A 23,485-nucleotide genomic window follows, 5' to 3' on the forward strand; every position below is an offset into this window, starting at 1 on the left:
CTAGACAAACCACACGCCTCTCTAAGGAAGATGCATGTTTTATTTACCTTCCTATTTAACCTCCTACGGGCTTCTAGCAAGACATGGTAATGTCTTGGAAATGTCCATGTGAGGTTTGAAACCATATACTCACGATCATTTTCTCTGGTTTTCTCAAGGCAGGGCTCTACCCACAAGAAAGGACAAAATACACATGGCAATCTTTCTAGACTCCAGTCTAAGCAAAGAAGACTACTCAACAGTTCACTTTGGTATCTCCTAAAGGAAGAAAAGCTGTCTCCTAAGAGCATTGCAACACCAGTTTCCAGGACTAGATCTTGCCACAATGGTGTCTATTTAGGTAGTAATGATCTGAACAAAGCGAAATGTATGGCTATAGTGGTTATTATAAGGGTGCCTGGCAATAAAATACTATGCCTTAGCAAATCAAGAGACATAGGAGGTGAAGAAAGGTCAGAGAAAAAAAAACAGATGAGAAATCAATGTCAAAGAGGTCACTTTATGAGCTTCAAAGGGAGCTACCGTCATTGATTATAATATCACTGAAACAACACAGGCTCAGTGAGATCTGAAATTACATTTCCAGGCTGAATTTATAGAACTCACTACAGCCCCTGGTTGTGACTGTAGCACATTAATGGAAGCCTACCAAGTAAGCATGATTTAGATGGGCGCAGGCAGAGGTGAATTCAGTTTTTCCTGGGTTTACAGCACTAGGCGCGTGATCAAGAAAGGTTCAGAATTGGTGTCGTCTTCGATTTCAGAGACGCGTCTGCTAATAGTTGGGGGTCAGAATTCTCTTTCAAAAACACAAATTGGATTATGGCTCTTCCTCGCTTTACAAACCACCAATAGCACTGTTCCTTGTGCAGGATGAGGTTTGGAACCCTTAGGCGATATGCAAGCCCTTCTTAGGAAGCCAGCACAGCCTCCTTTTCTGACTTCAGCTGATGTTCCAAGCATACCAGAATTCTTTCAGTTTTCCCAAGCCAACCTACTCTTCCCTACATCCAGGTCTTTATACAACTGTTTTCTGGCTGAAAGGCCCTCTCTGCCCTGAAAATTTATTCCTTATTCTTCTCTTTCCCCATTTCCTCACCATGGCAGATCCTGGGCTCACAAAATCCCATTTCTTTTTCTTCCTGGACACATGGTTAACACTGCTTTTCCCAGCTTCCCTTGCCGTCATATAGTTCTACATGAATAAACTCTGCCCAGTGATATGTGGGCAGAAATGATGTATGACATCACTGATCCCTAAAATCTTCCCTTGAGAGACTCTATATTCTCTCTCTTCCAGGGCTTCAGACTCGGAGGCTCTTGAAGATGGTCCTGGGTCCCTGAATAACTATGTGGAGCTGAGCATCCAACTCATGCCAGCCTCCAATCCAAGCTAGACGGTGGTGTAAGTGACAAATACTTTAAGACATCAAGATGTTTAGAGTGTTTGTTTCAGTAGTTAGTTTACTTTAACTAATACATTCAACCAGATACTATTATATTTTATCTTTTGTTATTGTGCTTATAAGTCACCATGTTTATTTTTGGAAGAAGTCTAGGTATAAATAGAAACTCATGTTTCATGAAGAAAAGAAAAGCTGAATGTAGACCAAAACAAAACCAAAATTATGCAAGACTTTTTTTTTTTTTTACACTTCTGGGCTGACTAGCTAAGTTTCCTAGAACATGGTGCCACTGAAAATGCATTCATGGGTTCCACCCTATTGGGGTAAGTTAGCTTGTAGAGAAGAAAACCCTTCTGGGTATGCTGGCCACATCCCTTTTCCTGGGCTGTTGTTTCTTAGATACATGCCACTAATCATATGGGGCACTGTTTTAACTAAGCTGGGGAGAGAATTCCAGAAAAATGTTGGCAGCAATGGCAACATAGTTTTTCAATCCTTTGAATGCTATAAAAATAGAACTAGGGGCTTCCCTGGTGGCACAGTGGTTGAGAGTCCACCTGCCGATGCAGGGGACACAGGTTCGTGGCCCGGTCCGGGAAGATCCCACATGCCGTGGAGCGACTGGGCCCGTGAGACATGGCCACTGAGCCTGCGCATCCGGAGCCTGTGCTCTGCAACGGGAGAGGCCACAACAGTGAGAGGCCCGTGTACCGCAAAAAAAAAAAAAAAAAATAGAACTAGACAACAAAACCTAAAACTCATGGACAACATTTAAAACAAAACTAGGGGACATAATTTCCTCATGAATCCCAAGCAAGTTGATGGGGTAAACCACCAAGAAGTCACAAATCCTACATGGAATCAGCATGTGGATGAGAGGAAGAAGGAAGTAATGGGCGTGGCATCTCATGGGCCTGAAACAGAAGAATTCTACAAATAGCCAACAGTACTCACTGGAAAGTTCAATGGGCCAATTTGGAACAATAGCTATAACTGGGAGGGGTTTTATACTTTTCAACACCCAAGTACAAGGACCCCATTGTACCTAGGACTGAAAGTAATAGAGCAATGTAGTCCCCATGAGTTGTCAAGACACCAGGGCTCCTTTCTAAGTAAGCCCCCACCAATGAGACACTGCTACAAGTGACATTAAACTTGAGCAGTATTGAATAAGAGATCTGCAAGAAAGAGAGGTCTAGATCAAAGTGGGGGAGGGGAGAACAGCAGGGAATCCCAGAAAGCAATCTACCATATTTTTTAACCCCTAACACTATACACACACACACACACACACACACACACACACAGACACACACAGACACAGACACACACACAGAAGAGAAAACTCTGTGAAGGCAGTGAGACTTCTTGCGCCCTACCTCGTTCTAAAAGGACAGGAAAATTAATGTCACATAAAAATGAACAATGGAAAAGTATCAATGTCAAATCCCATACAAAATTATTATAGTAACATAAAAGAATAAGGAGAAGAAAAAAAAATCCCTAAAGACAACAAAAGCATGCTGGAAAGACATTCTCACAAAACAGATCAAAACTATAACTTATCAGTTCAAAAGAAGCTTAAAGAAAGGATATAAAATACAAAAGAACACCACCATCAGGTTAAAAGAACTCATAAATATGGTGACAGGACTCAGAAAAGAATTGAAATAAAAGGGAAAAAAATATTTCATAAATGCCACCTAAACTAGAAACAAAAATACACAACAGATAATCCCTTAATAAATATAAAACATAAAAAGGAGGAAAGCTAAAAAAGAAGAAAAAAAGAGATGAAAGTGTTTGAAGAGAGACAAATAGTAAAGATAGGCAAAGAAAACTGAACATAAAAATAATAAGAGATTCTGAAGAACAAACCAAAGCAAGGAAATATAACAAATACTAATAACTATAATTCAAGAAAATTTCCCCAAATACAAAAAAACCCGAAGTTACACTGAAAAATTATATCATGTACCTGCCAACACTGACCCCCCCAAAACAATACCAAGACATGTTCTAATAAAATCCTTTGGGTTTTTAGGCAAAAAGAGTACATGACTTATAATGTAAAGAAAATTAACTTAACATCAGAGTTTTCTAAAGCAATGCTTTAGGCCAGAAGAAAAAAGAGTTGTCTATTTGATATGCTAAACAAAAGAAAAGAATTTTATATCCAGCAAAACTGACTTGCAAGTATAAAAGGTTCAAACAAAGTGGCATGGATATAAGCAGGAACTGAAAAAATATTGTTCCCATGAGTCCTTTCAGAAGAACATACTAGAGAATGACCTTCAGGCAATCAAAACAATTAGGCCATCAACATAGGGATTAGTGGTGGATACTAAAATATGTAGTTAGCTGTAGAATTAAGCCTGGAAGGAGGCTAAGAAGCAGAGGGCAGAGTATCTAATGGCTACATGCTCTGACAATGTAGATATAGCACAACTATTTAAAAATGAGGGAAGGATGGGGGTACTATACGCAAAAATAAGCTTAATGTTTTCAGTAACTACAATGGTCCTAGTATTAGCATTGTTCTCCTGAGACTATTGTGCACATAATATAGGATAAAACAAATGAGTAATCCCATGATACTCTAATTCTATTATTCCCCTGTGTCCTTAAGAATCAACATTCTTGGACTTTCCTGGTGGCGCAGTGGTTAAGAATCCACTTGCCAATGCAGGGGACACAGGTTTGATCCCTGGTCTGGGAAGATCCCACATGCTGCGGAGCAACTAAGCCCGTGCGCCACAACTACTGAGCCTGTGCTCTAGAGAGCCCGCGAGCCACAACTACTGAGCCCACATGGCACAACTACTGAAGCCCACGCACCTAGAGCCCATGCTAAGCAACAAGAGAAGCCACCACAATGAGAAGCCCACACACTGCAACGAAGAGTAGTCCCTGCTCGCCGCAACTAGAGAAAGCCCACATGCAGCCACGAAGACCCAACGCAGCCATAAATAAATAAATAAATTTATATTAAAAAAAAAGAATCAACATTCTTGGGGATGGAAGGATATATAAATGTAATGCAGAAGAGGTGAAATAAAACTCTATAATCTCAAATTTGGAGTATCAATATGAACTCACAAGTTCATAAAATATGTAGTAAAACTATAAAATATATCTATCATTTTAATGAGATTTTAATAGATAGATTCCCAATCCTGTCCTTTACAAAAAGTTAGGAAACAATGACCAACCCAGCAGCAGTGAGCATCCCTAGCACTCGGACTGTAACATTTCTCACCTAGAGAAACTAGGGCTTCTTGCAGAAATGGGTGAGTCCAGATCTAGGGCAGGAAATGTGCAAGATAAACCTGGAACATCTTGTATGACCAGATAACAAGGAAGTTATCAAAGGCTTTTAAGGCAACGATCAAAGGACTCAAGAACCAACTTGTAGAGGTCCCCACTGGCTAGAGTGGGACAATTTGAGCTTCAGTGATTGTAGCCTTGCCAACCACCACCAATAGTCTAGCCAAAGGGATCAAACCAGAGTCTGATCCAGTCTCTGGATCTAACTGTCAATTTGCAGGACAGGCAGGGGCTGAAGAACTTGTCTGAATGCACTATGAGTGTGTAGTTGTGAAAACTCAGGCTCAGTGAAACTCTATAGGTCAAACGGGCTGCCCAAGTTCCTCAATAGATAAATTGTAAGGAAATGAAAGGGATTAAGAAGGAACTTTACAGATTGAAAAAGACTAAAGTGTATACCAATTTTTTTTTTTTAATGGGCAAGACTGAACATAGCATTTGCGGGTGCCCACTGGGTAATAAACATGTTTCTAAAAATATAATGAGGTGACTATTATAATGGATAATGGTTACTTATGGGGGTACAGAGGTCTGTGATTGGGTGAGGCACCTGGAGGGGTTTCTGGAGAGGCAAAATTCTACTTCTTGTCCCAGCTAGTATACAATATATATACAATATACATACCCAGCACATACACACACATATATGTACATATATTTTATACAATATATCTATAATATATAAATATACAGAGCATCAGGACATGCATTTGACTCATGTCGTTTTCTCTATTTGTGTTTCATTTAGAAAAAAATATTTTTCTTAAAAAAGACTATGAGTTTCTCGCTGCCATCCAATCTCCCACTGAGAAGGCGATGCAAAGCACATGGCTGAAGTGGAAAAGAATGCTAGGAAATGATGACTGAGTGAAGGTCAACAAAAGCCTTTGCCGAGTTACATTTAATTTGAAGATACTATAGATCCAATTAAAGGTTTTTATGAGTCCAGTGATTTCCCCTTTCCTCTGAACTTCTTAAACATTTTTTTTTTTTTTTTTTTTTTTTTTTTTTGTGGTACGCGGGCCTCTCACTGCTGTGGCCTCTCCCATTGCGGAGCACAGCCTCCGGACGTGCAGGCTCAGCGGCCATGGCTCACAGGCCCAGCCGCTCCGCGGCATGTGGGATCTTCCCGGACCGGGGCACGAACCCGTGTCCCCTGCATCAACAGGAGGACCCTCAACCACTGCGCCACGAGGGAAGCCCTCCTCTGAACTTCTTAATGTCTCCATCATTTATTTGATTCTCATATTTGTATAATTTAGCTAAGCGAGCTAAAGAAAGATGGTGTCAAATAAATCCTGGCCAGAAAACTGTAGTCTTACCTGGTTGCAGAGGTCTGGACAAGTGCCGTTATTGTGGGTAAAGCCACACTTACCCTGTTCACTGGAATTTAACAGAAACTTGCTTGCTGTGTCATACATATTAAATTAACTTTATCCAGAGATTTTTGCCTTTCTACGCATCTAAATTATTCTGTTTCTCAGGGAATATGCTAGGACTCAGGAGAAAAGAGTCAACTTTGAGTCATAAAATCAAAACCACATTGAACACTAGAGAAAGAGAGAGACAGACACAAGGGAATAAATACCTCTAGGTATGCCTAAACAATCAAAACAAATGTACAGGTATCTTCTTGAGACTGTGGAGAAGATATCCCTTAGAAATTATTATTTTATATCCATTATTCTAATTTAATATCTAACTTCCATAGACAGGCTATTTTACTTAGCATACCAAATATTTTTAGTGACCATAAGAAATAATCATAAGAGATTTTGTGGATTTGTTCTTCTTTTTCCCCAAAAGGTCTTAAGTTCTTCCATTCCAAATTATCCATCCAGTGGGATTTTCAGGAGTTAATAAGGTGGGAAATGCTCCTTGTTTAAGACAAAGACGAAAACGAAGCTTTTAAAATTGCCAGTGTGTCACAGTTAGGATGAAATGGCCTGCCAGCCCCATATCACAAAAGCACTCCTTCCCAGTCCTTTTAGAAATGGATGGGGTACTGAATCACAAATAAAAACCAAAATCTAACAACAACAAAAAAGGAAGATAACATAAATCGAAGTAGCTAAATGCGTGTTAAGAACCAAATGTGATAGGCATGAGTGTTACAAACCTTGCAAGAGCCCAGGACCGCATTCACACTTCCAATTCAGAGGAGATAAATGGGCTCATCCCACCCTTAACTCTGGAATAAAAAAGACAGTTGCACAGGACTGCAGAAGAGCCAAGCCCAAATTCACAGAGGTTTCATTAAAAACAGGAAAAGGTCAGTCCTCATCTCCCAAAGGAATGTCCAGGGCTTGTCAGAATTATTACTCTAAGATAGTTTCTTTATTAAATTCACTGTGCAGGAATACAAAGAAAGGCTGGGAGAACTAGAAAGACACGGAAAATCTTACTTTAGCCCCAGAGTAAATTGAATGCAAGATACAAGGAATCAGCATTCTCTTCAATGAATCTACAAATCAGATATATTTTGAAACCTAATCCTTAATGAACTAAGAAATCATGTCATTAAAGAACCCACTAATGATAACTACTTCACCTTTGTTCTTTCCCCAAAATAAGAGTGATATGCCAGGTATGACATTGGTAACAACCTCACTGCTAAACAAGAACATGAAACAACCATTTACTTTTTAACCTCTGCTCGCTTCTAGTTAAAATCAAGGGTTAGTTAATGAATTAGTTTGAGTGAATTTATAGATCGAGGACAGCCCAGCACTGCCTTGTTTAGCAAACATTTTTGAACATGGGCGGTCACGAGGGAAAACCTCAAGCCCAAGTTTAAGGGGCAACTTAAAATGGATTCCCGAGACACCCCCGGAGTGTGAATTAATTCTATTTGTATTAATATTTGGAACATCACTCAGGGTGCCGTAGCTGGTTTTTCATGATGCTCCGGCACTCTCTCCCCAGCATTTTTATCATGAAAATAACCATGTTTTGAAAGCTGGGGCATCCTGTGTGAGAGACTTTTACAAGAGTGAAAAAAAAAAAGCGAAGCTAAACATGTCTGCCCTGGTCTCTGCCTAGGAAACATCCTAGCTTTTCAACGGCAAGCCACCTTTTGGTGGCAGAGCACAGGGCACCGTATTTCATTTCAGGGCAGTGAGAAGGTTGAGTCATCTGCTTTCTTTACATTTCAGATCACACCCGTGGCAGAAAGGTCAACAGATCCGGCCGCTCCAAAATAAGCCCATCACTCCATCACTCAGGACACGGACCCAAAAATGCTCCTTGTAAGGAGGTAAAAAATGAAAGCAACACCTAGCAGGGAAAATCTGTCCTCGAGAGCTACCATCAAAGGGGAGTGTCAGAGGTTGAAGTCCTTCTCTTTGGAAAGCTGTTTGCAAACCAGTGCTACTGTTTTTGTGGTAACAGAGCTGAGGCTGGTTTGCAGCAGCAAAAACCAGGTAGAGACAAATCCTTCCTTTTGGTTTATAGTTTCAAATGTTGCTTGACATCCAACACTCTTATGGCTTAGAAATGAAAACGTCATCTGGTTTGGGTTGTACTTCTTTCCCTTCTGGGCTTCTGACGGCTACGTCAATGAAACTAACATGGTTACAGAGAGAAGGAAAGAAGGGTGGTGAGAATCAGGACAGGCTCCCGCTACTTAATCAGCCCTGGACCAGCCAGACACCTGTGCAACCCCCTCTTCCCTTCCTCAGCCGAGATCTAACAGCGGCATCCATTCTGGAGGAGTATCTGATGTGGGGCTCTGGGGTCTCACATGTTGTTACCCTTCCTCTCTTCCTCCTTCTCTAATGGGTTCTAGAAAAAGCCTAGGAGAGTGCCGTTTCCGCAGACAGGGAAAAGAGGGTTGATATGCTTTACATAGTTATTTTTATATTTAATCCAAGAGCAAGAAAGGACTAAGCAACCCAGCTGACTCTCAAAAGCATTTTAGGAAGTTGGCAACGGAACAGCCATCTCCTGCTCTCTCCTCCTGTGAAGTAACGGTATCTGGCGTACAGATATGTTCGTCAAAGATATCAATAGCACAGATAATTAAGTTAGCGCAGCAAACCAGCTCCATGCTTTGAAGTGTTGGTACAGTTGATGCGTTAACCTTTCCCTCACCTGAGAGGCTAAGCCTACAATCTCCTCACACATGTTAACAATCTTGTGACCTTTGGTCCACCCTCATTATCACATCATTTAGGTTACCCAGCCACCATAGGGCCAAACATAAAAACGGCTGCTTATAAACTGGGGGAGTGAGTTACTACGCTCAAAGACAGGCTCCTTCAAAGTGAGAAGAACCTTCAACTAGAAGAGTTAAAATTCTCTAGATTTCTCTCTACTGCTGCGGCAGGGAAAGGATATCACAGAGGGGGAAAGGATGTTGGCAAACCCCGCGCTCCCCAAACTCTGAAGTGTATCGGAATCCCATGAGGTGTTTCTAAAAATACAAGTTACTGGAGCCCACCCTCTAGAGATTCCTATTTAAAACATGGGGCTAGAGGCATGGCATCTGCATTTTAGTGAGTACAGAGGTTGAGTCTAACTTTGTAGACCTCAGATTTTTTAGAAAGCTAAGTAGTGAATGAGTCCAGTTTCTTAAGACTCTTAAGTATGTACAGCAATACGTACATTATAACCCCAGTAACAGTAGCATTCCAGGCCTTCCCTCCACAGAAAACAAGAGTGGCCAGGAGCTTGAAAAAAGACTGATGGTAACATGCGGATACTATTAGAAGTTCTCCAAAGCATGGGCATTCCTTATACATTTTATTGGAACTTGAACAAAATAAACTATGAGTTGCACATAAGAATCAGTCTTTAGGGCTTCCCTGGTGGTGCAGTGGTTGAGAGTCCGCCTGCCGATGCAGGGGACACGGATTCGTGCCCCGGTCCGGGAAGATCCCACATGCCGCGGAGCGGCTGGGCCCGTGAGCCATGGCCGCTGAGCCTGCGCGTCCGGAGCCTGTGCTCCGCAATGGGAGAGGCCGCAACAGTGAGAGGCCCGTGTACCGCAAAAAAAAAAAAAAAAAAGAATCAGTCTTTAGGCACAGAGAAGCCCACTATGAACAAATGAATGGTGACTATCCTTTGAAACAGAAAGGGATAAGGACCATGAGGACTGGGCCTCTTTTCTATCCGACTTTCTACCCCACCCCGATTATGCCGGTCTCTCTGCAGACTCTCCAAACTTGAATATATCCCTACTGCATTCTATTTTGGGTTTTCAATGAGGAAGAAATCAAGCACTAGAATGCCACTTTTCCCCAACTCTAGTACCAGGCTTGGGGACTCTCTGCTTAACAGGAAGGCCTTTTACAGTAAGAAAAAGACAGGGGTGTTTCAACTGCTACTAGAAAGATAAATAGCCTAGGGTATCCATTAGTGCCCCATAAATACTGCTGCTCAGAATACTGATATATTTCTAGTTATCTGCGATGTTTTCCTTTCCGGTTTTCTATGGCAACTGAGGTTTAATACAATAGGCCAGTTTGGCAAAAGTAAGATGTGTAGCTATGACGAACTTAATTCCCTGGACTCAGAACCCTCAGAAGGTGTGAAAGCAGCAAATCTAGCTAACTTCCCAATTCCCCCAGAAATCCCCACTGGGAATATGACTTTTGAGGTGGCATTTCTAGGGAAGATTCCATGGTTAAATGTGTTCTTGGAGAATCTACCGTGAGGCTTGCCTAGAGACATTGTACATAGTTTTCTTTGAAACATGAGGTTTTAAGTGGATCAAACCCACCCCGATGATGAAAGTTTAAAGGGAGAGCTCATATCCCCACTACAAACTCTGGAGATAAGACAGAGAAAGCCAGAGAAGCTCATACGGCCACAAGTATGAGTGACCACTTCATAATTTACAAGGCTGAGCTGCAAGGGATACTCACTTCCTGTCAGTTACACACAACCGGAAGACCAGTTCAGCTGAGAATGGTTATTGGAGAGGAAAAGACAGACAGGCATGGAACTGGGTACAGAACTGGCAAGCAGAGAGTTATAGAACCTTTTTCGTTCTCTCCCTCTAGAAGCAAATATAAACCTGCTTTACGATGACCATCCTAGCTTCTGAGAGAAGCACTTTGGCAATAACGGCCTCATAGAATAAAAGCTTGAGCAACCAGGGGCATTTAGAACAATAAAGCCTTCCTCTTCCCAAACGTATTGTTGTCAGTGCCGCCACTGCTCTGCTCCTTACAATTCCTTCCAGGAGCTCACCTTATTCCTACAGACTAGAGCACGGATGTGTCTGAGTACTGAAGGGCACAGTCATGATACCTCCTTGGTAGAGCTGCGTTGAGGATGAGCTGAATCAGTAAATGGGAAGATGCTCTGGACAGTACCTGGTACACAGCAAGCTCTGTACGAGTCATAGCTATTGATATTGTCACGATGGTGGCTGTTATACGCAGTTCAATAGCCACAATGCATATATTACATTCCAAATATTTTTAAAGCAAGCATAGGACTTGTTTGGATTTTTCATCTTTATTCTACATCCCATGGGGAAAATTCGAATCGTGAAATCGTCCATTTAAAAAAAGATCTGAAATTTTGAAGCGACCCACTTTCTCCCCTACCTTTCAAATTTTGGAAGAGTAAGTCTTCTCAATCTCAATAGTGTTGACATTTGAGGTTGGATAATTCCTTGTTGTGTAGGGAGCTTCCCTGTGCACTGAATAATGTTTAGCAGCATCCCTGGTGTCTACTCACTCCATGCCCATAGCACCCTCTTCCCAGTTGTAATAATCAAAAATGTCTTCAAACATTGTCCTTTGAGGGCAAAACTGCCCCTAGCTGAGAACTGCTGGTCTAGAGCCATTTAGAAACAGACAAGTAAACTACAGACGCAAGCTCTCTAAAATATGCCTCAAACGTAAGATGGTGTGCCCCTGCCGGGGATTTCACTCATGCTACAAATAGCATTTTACTAGCAGTGAAGTGAAACCCAAAGCCTGACGGGGACAGTGAGATACTTAGCACTAACAAACTATGGTGAGCAAAACAGTACAAACTTCTTCACATATGCAAACTCAACATTTAATTTTCTGCAAGATTACCCACAATAATTACAAAATTTCTATAACACAGCCTTAAAAGCTTGAAACTCTGAGATCCATAAGAATTGATCTTTTATCTTTTACCTTTGCCATGTACTGTGTCTGTGTAACATAGCAAATGAATGGAAGCAATATTTTCTTCTAATTTCTAGGAGTATGAAAGTGAAGCTTTACCAAAATTAACTTGATTATTAAATAATCCAATGGAGAGAAATAGAGAGCAAACCTCTAGCGTACAAACAACATTTTGATTTTAAGCATGCATCCTTCAGCTGAAAATATTTGTTGTCCATATGGTGATAGGAGTTTGACCTTCTAAAAGTAATGCTGAAAGATCAGCTGGTAGCTGCTTCTGGTTAAAAATGATTTGAAGGCAAAAAGTCGGCATCTATAGGACACCAGTGTCTTTACTCTGCCGGTAACATACAGGACTTTTGAAGCATTAGCAATGGCTTGAATGGACTTCCTACCAGGAATCTACGGTCAAATGCTGAGTAATGCCGGATCAACTTGAAGATTTCAGAGCCATTATAAAATACATAACTTCCCTGTCATAGTCTCAGAATTAAGCCAAACCAGAAATTCACCCTATTATCCAGAACTGGGTTAGGATCTTATTTACCTGATGTCAGTAAAATAGAGCTCGTATGAGAGAGGACTCACTTCTCTTTTCACCTTCTAATATACACATGACTTACAAGGTTTCATTCCGAAGGGAAAAAAAAAAATGACACCCATATTTTAACAGAGTATCAGGCCAATGCAGTTTTATCCTCTGGTTATTAATTGCTCTGATGAAGGAAGGTTGCACCGTCCACCCACATCCTGGATCTCATTTAGTTGTCCCTTCACATTGAAGACGATATTACTGACAGGGATTATGGTCCTATGACATGGTAAAGTGGGTGGGACAACTAAGTCTGCATGTACAAGGTCATTTCTCTTTTGCTTAGAGATGCCTCAATTCCATCTTCTGAGAAGCAGGGAGTGTATTTCCACTCAACTACCTGACCTAAGATAGGACAGTCTGGGGACTGGGGTGGGGTGGGGGAGAAGTCACCTGCATCCTTTATGAGCCACCCAGGGTGACTTCCCTTTTCCTGCCCCCTGGCCTTCATCTTCTTTTGAGGACAAAATCAGAATCTTTGCACCATCCTGAAGCCATATGTACCACACCCACCAAAATAAAAAAAAAAGACATCACGAGTTGTTTCTTCTAATATTTTCAGGACTGATTTTTCCTCTTCCTAATGTCCTTCCCACTAATGTCGTCAGTCCTACCCCACACCAACCCTCTTCCAAGACTGGATTCTCTAAGAGGTAGGAGCGATCCAGATCTAGATGTCAGAAGACTCAATTTTGAGTCTTCTGCTCTCTTTTTAACAAGCTGTGTTAATCTCAAGAAGCCACTTAATCTTGCTAGGTTAACTCAGCTATAAAAGGGAAATGATAATTTGTGACATCATAAACTTTCACCACACAAATATCATGTATTATTAGAAGAAATACTTAAATCTAGAGGGAGTCATTCTGTATGTTATTTCAGTGGACACGGTAAGAAAACAATTGTTTATCAACAAGCACAGTTATTCTCAAGCAGCTTTTCTCAAAGCTGGTCGTATGGTTCCATGACCTTCTAAGGCAAAAGGTCAAAAGCCACCCCTTTTACCGCTTATAATCCTTCCTCTCCACCTCCATCATTTAAACACCGAAAAAGGGTAATTGGGCAGTTACGATTTTTTTCCCCAAGAAGGACCCTGGGGTTTTTGCCCAACTAACTTTGGCCTAACTTTAGAGATCTCACTCAAACTGATTTAGAAGGTGGTCTGACCTTGACCTTAACCTTGGAAATTACAAAGATTTCCCTTTTCCCTCTTTTCACTCTGTCTTGGACTGCCTCTCATTTCTCACACAACAGTCTGGTACCTCCCTTTTATCCTGGTCCCCTGTACTTACCAAAACCCAAATCTTCAAAACAAACATGCAGAGCAGGAAGTACCTCTTGGAAGGGAACCCCATCCGCTTTACAAACAGAGTGCCAGTCGGACATATCATGGGAGCAGCAGGCAACTCTCTGGGGAAGACACCATAGCATCTGGTGGACCCCAGGAGGCTAAAGTGCAAGAAGGCACAGGATTCTCTCCAGTGCCCAGCCTGGATTCTAGGGAAGAAAAGAACGTTGTAAACTATAGCCCGTACATCATTCCTTAAAGACCAGTTGATGGTATTCCAGATTTGAAGACAAGAGCAAAACCTGCATGAAAGGATCAACGTCTCCTTCCGTTTCCAAGAAAGGCCCTCATTATGTACACAGGTGTGACTTTTCCATCCATGTGTCCCCAAGTTCTTAGAAGTTGATTAAGCGATAACCATACCAATTAGAAGAGATCATCACAGGAAAGAGAAAAGTCTTTTTCTGGAGGGTCAAAAACCAGAGAATGACTTTCATATCTGTTATCAACTACTATGGTCTTAGGGAAATAATTTAACCTCTGCATAACTCATTTTCTTCATCTGTAAAATTGGGAATAAAAGGTGACTGACATAGCTCACAAGTTTTTTTTTTTTTGAAAATCCATTCAATAAGAGAAGTAAAAACGAATTTTAAATAAAAAGCATTAAATATCTAATAACACTTTCAAACACCTAGTCTTTTGAACATAGATTAATCTAACTTATGTCTATAGTTGCAGAACCACAAGAGGACTTTAGAAAATCTCCACGTTAATGTCTATAAAAGCTAAAAGACAGTTCTAATATTATTTGTCTCCGTGTCAGTGTACCTATACTTCTCTCTCTTTATGAGTCTATATCATTGTATGAATCTTTATGCCTCAAAAGGCAGCAAAATGTAGCAGAACAATGCACTGGATTTAAAGGCAAAATACCATAGTGTAAATCCCCAATCCATTATTTCTGGTTGTGCTGTTTTGGACAAAAGAAGGTCTAAAATGAGGAAGGTGATTCCAGACCATCTACCTCCATGACTGCTTGACTGTTAAATGACAGGCATGTACTTATGCCACTGTGTGTCTGTCTCTCTCTCTCTTTCACTCTCCTCTTTCTCCTTTTCTTTCTCCTCCTCATTATTCATTATCCTTTTCCACCTCTGTCTCTTATCTCTTCCTGTCCTTAAAAATCAAATTAAAGTATATTTCCAGATTTTTCTGATTAACGAGTAAATAAATTAAATTGCTTTTTACTGTGATCATCTTCCCTGTTTCTAGTTTGAGTCTTCTGAATGTCCTAGAAGAAAGCCATTTCATGATTCTTGGGTCTCTTTCATTCCAGAAAATACACTTTTCCCACCACCTCTGCAAACTGTCTCCAACTTAGTGAGCAGTGTAGGGGAGATACGTAAAGAAGATTTTAAACTGGAGGCTTTTCTCTGTCACTCACTAGCTGGGCAAGTTCTATCATCTCTTATAGGCTCTATTTTCTCTTTTGTAAGATGGAGGTAACTATTTCGTAAGAATAATGGGAGAATTAAATCTATTAAGATACCATTTAAAACACATGACATAATGCCTTTTTCAACGGTTAAGTACACGATAAAGGCAGCTTGTACTGTGTGAAAACTGAAACACAGTTTTATGTATTAATGATACCATGGTTAACATTAAAAATGATAATTTTCAGAGGGAAAAATTCTCAAGGTAGGACGCTGCCCCATCAGATAGCTTGGAGACAAAAACGTCTAAAAATTGCTAACACTAGGGGTTCCCTGGTGATGCAGTGGTTAAGAATCCGCCTGCCAACGCAGGGGACACGGGTTCCATCCCTGGTCCTGGAAGATCCCACACGCCGCGGAGCAACTAAGCCCATGCGCCACAACTACTGAGCCTGCGCTCTAGAGAGCTCGCGAGCAACAACTACTGAGCCAGCGTGCCACAACTACTGAAGCCTGTGCGCCTAGAGCTCGTGCTCTGCAACAAGAGAAGCCACCGCAATGAGAAGCCCGTGCACCGCAATGAAGAGTAGCCCCCGCTCGCCACAACTAGAGAAAGCCCGCACACAGCAATGAAGACCCAACACAGCCAAAAATAAATAATATTAAAAAAAATAATTGCTAACACTTACTGTGTGCCAGACATTTTTCTTAGTACTTTTCATGTGTTAACTCGTTTAATCCTCACAACAACAGTATGAGGTGGGTACCACTATGACTCCAATTAAAGATGAGGGAATAGAGATTAAGAGTGGTTCAGTTACTTCCGTAGGTCATCACAGCTCGTGAGTGGTTGAACCAGAATTCAAACCCATGTATTCAATAGTTCCAGGTCTGGGATGTAAAGCACCTTTCAAAATCATGTTTCTCCAGGAAAGACGGCATCTTCTAGGCCAACTGGTATTTTGCCAGTAATTTGTTACCAGTAACAAAGTACTAAAGTCTGCCGATGATTTTCTTTTTAATTTAAATGAGTGTAGATGCACTTCTAATGGCACCAACTCTTACTCACCCACATTTGGACTTCCTCTCTAGTGCGGGAAAGAAAGCCGTGCAATCCAGACTAAAGCTGTGGGGACCCGTGTATAGTCCTGGGCTCATCTGTGGTATGTACACCTCACCGATCAGCATCTGTCATCACCACCACCACCATGATCATCACCACCATCGTGTTATTATTTATTGATCATCCTATCAGGCACGCAGTAATTCTTCACGTACATTTCTCTGTGTGTGTTAAAGCAGAAGAAAAAGGTTGAAAACCATTGAGCTACTCTATTCCAGATGCCTTCTTAAAAGCCTTTCCTCGTAATTCTACCCTACACGAAGACTCCACCACCAACCTTGAAAAAACAAAGAATGACGATAATATTTACTGATATCTATCTTGTGTCAAGCATAAGCTTAGGTACTTTCCACATGTAATCTTATTTAATCCACACAACAAACCTAAACTATAAGCATTATTCTTATTGCTTAGTTATCACCACTGATTAATTATTTTGATCTCAATTTTACAGTGAGGAAAACCACAGCTCAGATGGCTTGGTATCTTTCCCAAGGCTCACAGAGCTTCTAAATTATGGCTTCAGGGTTAGAACGAGACCTATATGACTCTTTTGAGCAACCTCTTTAAGATAGTCTTACTATTCCCTAAACCGGATTTTTTTTTCCCAATGTGATATAAACTCTTTTGTAGTCTATTCACTGAAAGCCAGGAGCCCTCAAAAGAGTGCCATCCTGGGAGTCAGACACCCCAAGTTCTAGCCCTGGTTGTACAACTCATAAGTTGTGTGACTTTGGACAAGTCATTCATCCATCTAATTTTTTTTTTTTGGTCACACCACATGCAACATGTGGGATCTTAGTTCCCCAACCAGGGATCGAACCCGCACCCTCAGCAGTGGAAGCGTGGAGCCCTAACCACTGGACAGCCAGGGAAGTCCCCATTCATCCATTTAAAATGAACAGTTTCCAGCTCTAATTCTACACTCTCTGATCTCCCCAAAATAGATACCAGACACCCATCCTCACTCCTATGATATCGGATTCTAATCTCAGGCTTTCTCTCTGCCCTTTGAAGAGAAGATTACAGAGAGGGGCCCGCTGCATGAGTGCACTTGTTGACCAGACCATCAGACGAGGGTGGTTAAAGAGAAAGTTGGCTGGGAAGTGTGAGAAAGTCATCCACCTTGCAGCTGTCCCGGCCTGAACACTACCATGGATAAACAAGAGCCCCTCTCTAGAGATTCCTGCTGGCACCTTGTCTTCATTCCTTTCTGGAAAAAAAAAAAAAAAATCATATCCCTGTGAAGAATGTATTGCCTTCGACACACAACTGCCAAAACCCCAACTGTAGGCAAAACCCATCTGACAAAATCCCTTAACTGCTTTGATTCCGATCTTAAAGGAGATTAGTTGTTGGAAGGTCACAGAGAAACCAACCTACTGCACATTGCAGCCTGGGGTTTCAAAGCTCTCACTACTAAGGGGATCTCCATACCCCATGCCCCTTCCCTCCATGCCGTTTAATCAATGAATCAACAAATAGCTACCGAACGAGGCTTCCCTGGAGTCTGCAGGTCACTTCAGATGTGCTTCTCCAGTTCAATAGCGGGAGAAAGAAAAACAGATTTTTCTGACTCTTCTTAAAGTTTCCATTTATAAAACCGGGACTAACATAAAAAGACTGTGGGTCTCCTCTCCCTCTTTTTCTGTTCCCTGAACCCTTCTGATTCACAACGAAAAAGTAAATGCTATAGAGTTGAGAGAATATACAAGAGATAAAAGGAGGGCAGGAGAGAAGGAAGGAAGGAGGGAGGGAAGGAAGGAAAGAGGGAGGGAAGGGAGAGAGAAAGGAAGGAGAGAATCAGAACCTTAGATTTCAGGAAGGTCAAAGGACACAGTAAACATGTAGACAATCCTCTCAAGATAAACCATAATGAAAAAGAATATGAAAAAACCGTAATGGAAAGAATATGATAAACCGTAATGGAAAAGAATATGTATGTTATAACTGAATCCCTTTGCTATACGCAGAAATTAACACACCATGGTAAGTAACTATACTTCAATAAAATTTTTGAAAAAAGAAATGTCTCTTTGGTAGTGTCTAATTAGCTAGCCTGTTAATTATTACTGCTCTTTAGTAGATATGATTATCATTGAGAACTAGTTACCACTAGTTTTAAGCTTGTAGGATTGATGTAATGATGAATATCTTATACCTCTAGGTGTTTTTCTGCTCTCAACTCTAGCAATAGGATCATAGATAAAATGTGCATGTTACCGCAATAGCCATAGTTACCAGAAATCATAAACACAAAAAAATTAATTGGTTTTCCTGCATAACTTGCATGAAAATGAAAAAATACATGGCAAAAAGATACTACTTTAGGCTTTTAGCAAATGTTATATAAAAACACTACACTAGGCTACAAACTAAATCACCATCTCCCAAGTGATGACCAGTTACTGCGTGTACAACCGTCACTAGAACAGGACCAACCCATGATGTGAATATTGTCTTTTTCTGACCCAGCATTTAGAGCAGGATTCTACTTCCCCAAATGTTTCCTCGGTCAAATATAATAATGAAACTAGGAACAGCTTATGAAGCACTTACTATATGCCAGACGTGGTGGGAAATAGTAATACTTTCTATGCATTAGCTCAGTTAACCCTTTCACCCGCCCGTTGGTGTGCATTACCCTCCTCAATCTGCAGATGACAAGGTGCCAGCTCAGAGAGACGGTCGCTTTGCTCAAAATCTTAAGCATAACGAGGTCCAGAGCAAAGACTCTAACCCACGTCTGACTCCACCGTCTGTGCTTCTAACCACCTTGTAGTTGATACTTTATTCCTGTTCTTCAACGTGGAGAATCAAGGCTGGGAAAAGTAAAAATAATGTATTTTATTATCATTTACCCAAAACCTCACCTGGACTTGGTGTTCCCCTGTCAGCTTCAAATTGCTCCTCCCTGGCCCCCAACATGAATGACTACAGTTTCTTCTTTTGTTTCTTTTTGATAAGCAAAGCTAATATTAGAATAGCTAACAAACCATGCGACCGCAGACAACTAAAACATTCTGAAGAATTCTTCAGTCTAAGCATGCGATGAGGCACTCCAACATCTTAAAAAACTCATTTAAAAAAAAAAAAAAAAGCTTAAATATAAGTACTATGTTAACACTCACAGGTATAAACAAAGAGTCCACTAGGTAAAACTCCTGAGTGTATATAGAGAAGGCTGATGCTCTGATATCTTACTGAGCTTCTAAATTACAACCCCCATGCTTTTTTCATGTGCCGATGGGGTCTATCGTAGTGAAGGTATTAATAGAAAAATAAACGCCCCAACTTCTTTTATTCAGTATGACATCTATATGTGTACAATCACGCATCTATTCAGAAGTACCTGCATGGTAAAAGGAGGTAAAATATAAACACAGCATGATCTTTTGTTCCAAGATGATACGATGATTTCGACCATCTGTGCGCAGAAGGTGGTATGGCTCAAGAGACCAGCTCAGGTCTGTTTCACCTTGACACACAACACATATAGAGACAGACCTTTGCTCAAGGTGCCTGGGGTTGTCTGCGACAGTGACTCTGAGCCCCTTCTCTCGTGCCCACTAGGTACCAACTCGGGACCACCCTCCAAATCTGGCTTCTAAGCGCCCCTTTTTCTCCCAGACTCTGAAGACTAGAGTTTCTTCTTTCATTGCCTTTGACTAAGCACAGCTGGGATCAGTACCAAACAAGCCATGAGGGTAGCACTTGACACAGGTACAGTGTGCTAATGTTTCTTGGTTGAAGGCACGTTTATGAACACTTCAGTCATTTTCACGCACGGAAACCATTTCTACCAGAGAAATGCAAATCGTATTGTAAAAGCTCGTCCTTGTAGAACTCAGCAAAGGTCTGCGTGGATGCAAACCTAGAGGTTAGACACAGCACTTCTCCCGGTATCTGCATGTGCTCATTACCATATTGCAGGAGTTGCTTCTAAAGCCAATAAGAGTTTTCAGAAACACCGAGGTTACGAAATAATCCAGAGGCTTCAGAAGGCAGAGAAAAGACAGTTGCATCCCGTAAAGGCTAAGGAACAAAATGACCTATTCCTCTTACATCAAAGCTTGAGGACTTCTAGAACGCAATTAGCATGACCTTCCATGAAGGAAGCCCAGGAAGACGCAGATGTCCTTCTGGTTTCTAAAAAGGAAGGTACTTACCCTGAAAATCCACCAGTCACCACACTTTGCCCAGAATTACCCTGGCCACCCTTCTCCACGGAAGCAGAGCATGGGACCTGCCAAGTCTGTGGAGACATCTACTTGGGTGGGTTGGGAATAGGCGAGGTGGGGGAGAAAAGACAGACTTTCCCTTTAAAACCGAACAGAAGCTGATACCACATCACATGACCTTTTACCGTAATTTCTATTAAAATCATTTCATGTCTGGTTGCCTCTGCTCTCCTGGCTCATTTGTATTGTTTACAACAAGTCATTGCACTGGCAGTGAGTGGTGGCTGAATCCATGGTTACCCGTTTTTACATCCACTAGTTAAATGGAATGCAGCTCTGCTGTGGGTTTCAGGGAACCAGCTCTTAAGAAACCACAGTCCAGCTATCAATCAGCCTAATCTGAGAGAAATTAATCTTATAAACCTAAGTATTGGTACATATTAAAAATTGATAGCAAAGGGGCACGAGCTTTTATTGGCTGGAGTTATGAAAGTGGACAAGCTGACATCTGACTTAGAGCCTCGGAGTATTCAGTCTGTGGTCTCCATCTGACAGCCATTCACGTTGTGCAGCTAAACAGCTTTCAAGGGTAATACGACCACCCTTTAAAACAAACCCACCCACCCCCTCCCAAATTCTGTGAGCATTCCTTTCACTGGTTGTTCTTAGGATCGAGAGAGTGCCTAAACACAGGTTTAACCAGACTGCAATCTAGCAAAGTAACTTAAACAGATACACAAGCCAGTAAAACATCACACAGACAGCACTGGGTAGGATTCAATTAAGACAAAACCTCAGCGGAATGCTCTCTATGAGTAAATGAAAACTGCAAACTAATATGTTTTATTGAGAGCGAGAACGGTCCGAATTCATTCTACTGTCCATGAATTTAGGTGGTTAATTCTTTTAAAAACATTCCCCAAAGCAAACTTGTTTCTCAAGATGGACATGCCCAGCAATTATCATTCCTAATCAAAATTTAGAAGTTTTATAGTTTAATGCCCACCATCACCATCCCACAAGTCACATCTCCATGCTAAATGAGAACAGCAAATAGTTAAAGCTAACATATTACATACAACCCCATCTACTGCAAAGTCACTGTATCAGAAGCTAGAATTGATTTGTTTTCTCAGAACGAATTGAAAATGAATGTAACAAAACGTCGGAAAAATCCCTCTTGCCCTGCTAATCGGATATTGTATAATGGTTGATTGCAGCTCTGCCCTGTCCTCTTGCTGCCTAAATCATACATACTTACACGTTCTGGGTTCTTCCAAGAGTTTGGTGCAGTTTCAAGGACAAATGTCTTAAGGAAGCCTCTCTACTGTGCAGCAGGGAGCCTAGCTCGGATCTGATGACAAGAGCAGGGTGCTCAATCTGACAACAGAGAAGGAAAGTTCCTGCGTGGAGAGGAGGTCTTGGAAAGTCTCGGGGTTAAAAAGGCTGCTTTAAATGTGCTGGTTGATCTGCTCCCTGGTTGTGTATACACAGTAGCAGCTGATCTGTGTTTGCAGCCCTGCAGAAAGGAACCTTTACTGAAAACCAATGGCATCACATTTCAGCGGAGCTCGTGCCAAGGGCTGGAGAGCAGAGCCACCTTTGACAACTTCACACAGTTCAACCCAGCAGACTTACCACAGATCGGGGAGGAGCATGGAAAGCATCGCCCCTCCCACCCCACCCCAGGTTTCATCTCGACTATATTAGCGCAGTTCCTGGGAAACTAAACACTGTTACTGGCTGGACTCTGCTAACAGTGCAAGGTATTCTCTGGACTTACCTTAAATATAGTCCCTAATCTCTGCTGTCCTGACCTCCTATGTACTGTATTTTCACAGAATTTTTAAAAATGAATCCCAATTTTTAAAATGCATTCCCCTCAATTTCTTATACAAACCTTCAGATCCACAGTGGGTTACTACTAATCCTGTGTTGAGTATTTCAGGCTCCCTGGACATTGCTCACAAATAAACAGAGGAAAACATAACATAGGACTGGGGACGGGGGTACCTAGTTCTCTATTCTGCTTTCCAAATTCAGAGGCTGGAGTTTTCAAATTCCTGTTTGGTTGGGGGCCATCTTATTACTGTTGATTCTAAACTAGGCACAACTGTAAAATTTCACTCCAGTAGAACCTACTGATAGAATAAGGCTGGTGGGATGTTAGGGGCAGGCAAGCCATGCAGAACGTGAATATGCTGTTTGGTATTGGCATCACCTTCTTTACCACCTGATCATGGAGGAGAATGGAAATTCCAGACCTTGCCAACTCTGAGAGGGAAAGTTAAGAGAGTGGACGAGACAGATGGGGCTCGGGGACTTGGTGCGGGTTGCTGGAGAAAACTTAATCCAAGTCACTGGTTAACCACTTCAGCATCTGTGTGTGCCTCACTGCCCCTCCTCTCCCTTCTGTCCCAATGACAAGCCTAGGTAATGGTATATTATATGGTATTTTCTCACGATTTTGCACCTTACTTCAAAGGGTGGGAATCAGGACTGACAGTTCAACAAAAGGCCACGTTAAATGTGTCAGGCAGCACCGGGAAGTGTTCTCCTACTTCTCTGAAAGCTGGCCCATGAGCTGCCTGGGCAACTGGTAAGTTATCCAAGGCCTTTGCTTTTCATTTTGCCCACACTAAGGTTCAGGCGTAATGATAATTTCCGACCCTGTAGTGTAATGATAGCTTCCTAACATGACCCTACTACAGTCTACCTACATGAGATTGGAGTTGCTTAAAATCTCTGAACTTCTGTTTTCTCATTTGTGAAATGGAGACAATATATATCTACCATACAAGATTATTGGGAAGATTTAAAGAATAACATAGGTCAAGGGCTGTCCCCAGTGCCTGACACGCATGCATTTGCCAACATTTACTGAGCCCCCTCTCAGAACCAGGCCCAGTGCCAGACTCGGGGGTACAAGGTCAGCTGAGACACGGCCCCTACTCTCAAGTGCAATGCTATCAGTGTCCTTCCTCCCCCCCCTCCTGGAATTTGTGTAATCTCTATCATAA

At 41.6% G+C, this 23,485-nt stretch overlaps 1 protein-coding gene across 3 annotated transcripts in view; it reads right to left on the reverse strand.

Moving 5' to 3' along the window:
• ESRRG (estrogen related receptor gamma) overlaps positions 1-23,485 on the reverse strand; it is a 641,560-nt gene that overhangs the window by 563,753 nt on the left and 54,322 nt on the right. Inside the window, exon 1 of one of the 3 annotated variants that reach the window (XM_082656049.1) lies at positions 21,727-21,908. The exons of 1 other annotated variant lie outside the window; for it this stretch is intronic. The gene's annotated coding sequence lies outside the window, so the exon portion shown is untranslated. Of the gene's footprint in view, positions 1-21,726; positions 21,909-23,485 lie in introns of those variants that run through there. One more of the 3 variants, XM_082656048.1, reaches the window with a different exon arrangement.

This window comes from Grampus griseus (assembly GCF_964374135.1).
Source record: "Grampus griseus genome assembly, chromosome: 1".
NCBI classification, from domain to species: domain Eukaryota; kingdom Metazoa; phylum Chordata; class Mammalia; order Artiodactyla; family Delphinidae; genus Grampus; species Grampus griseus.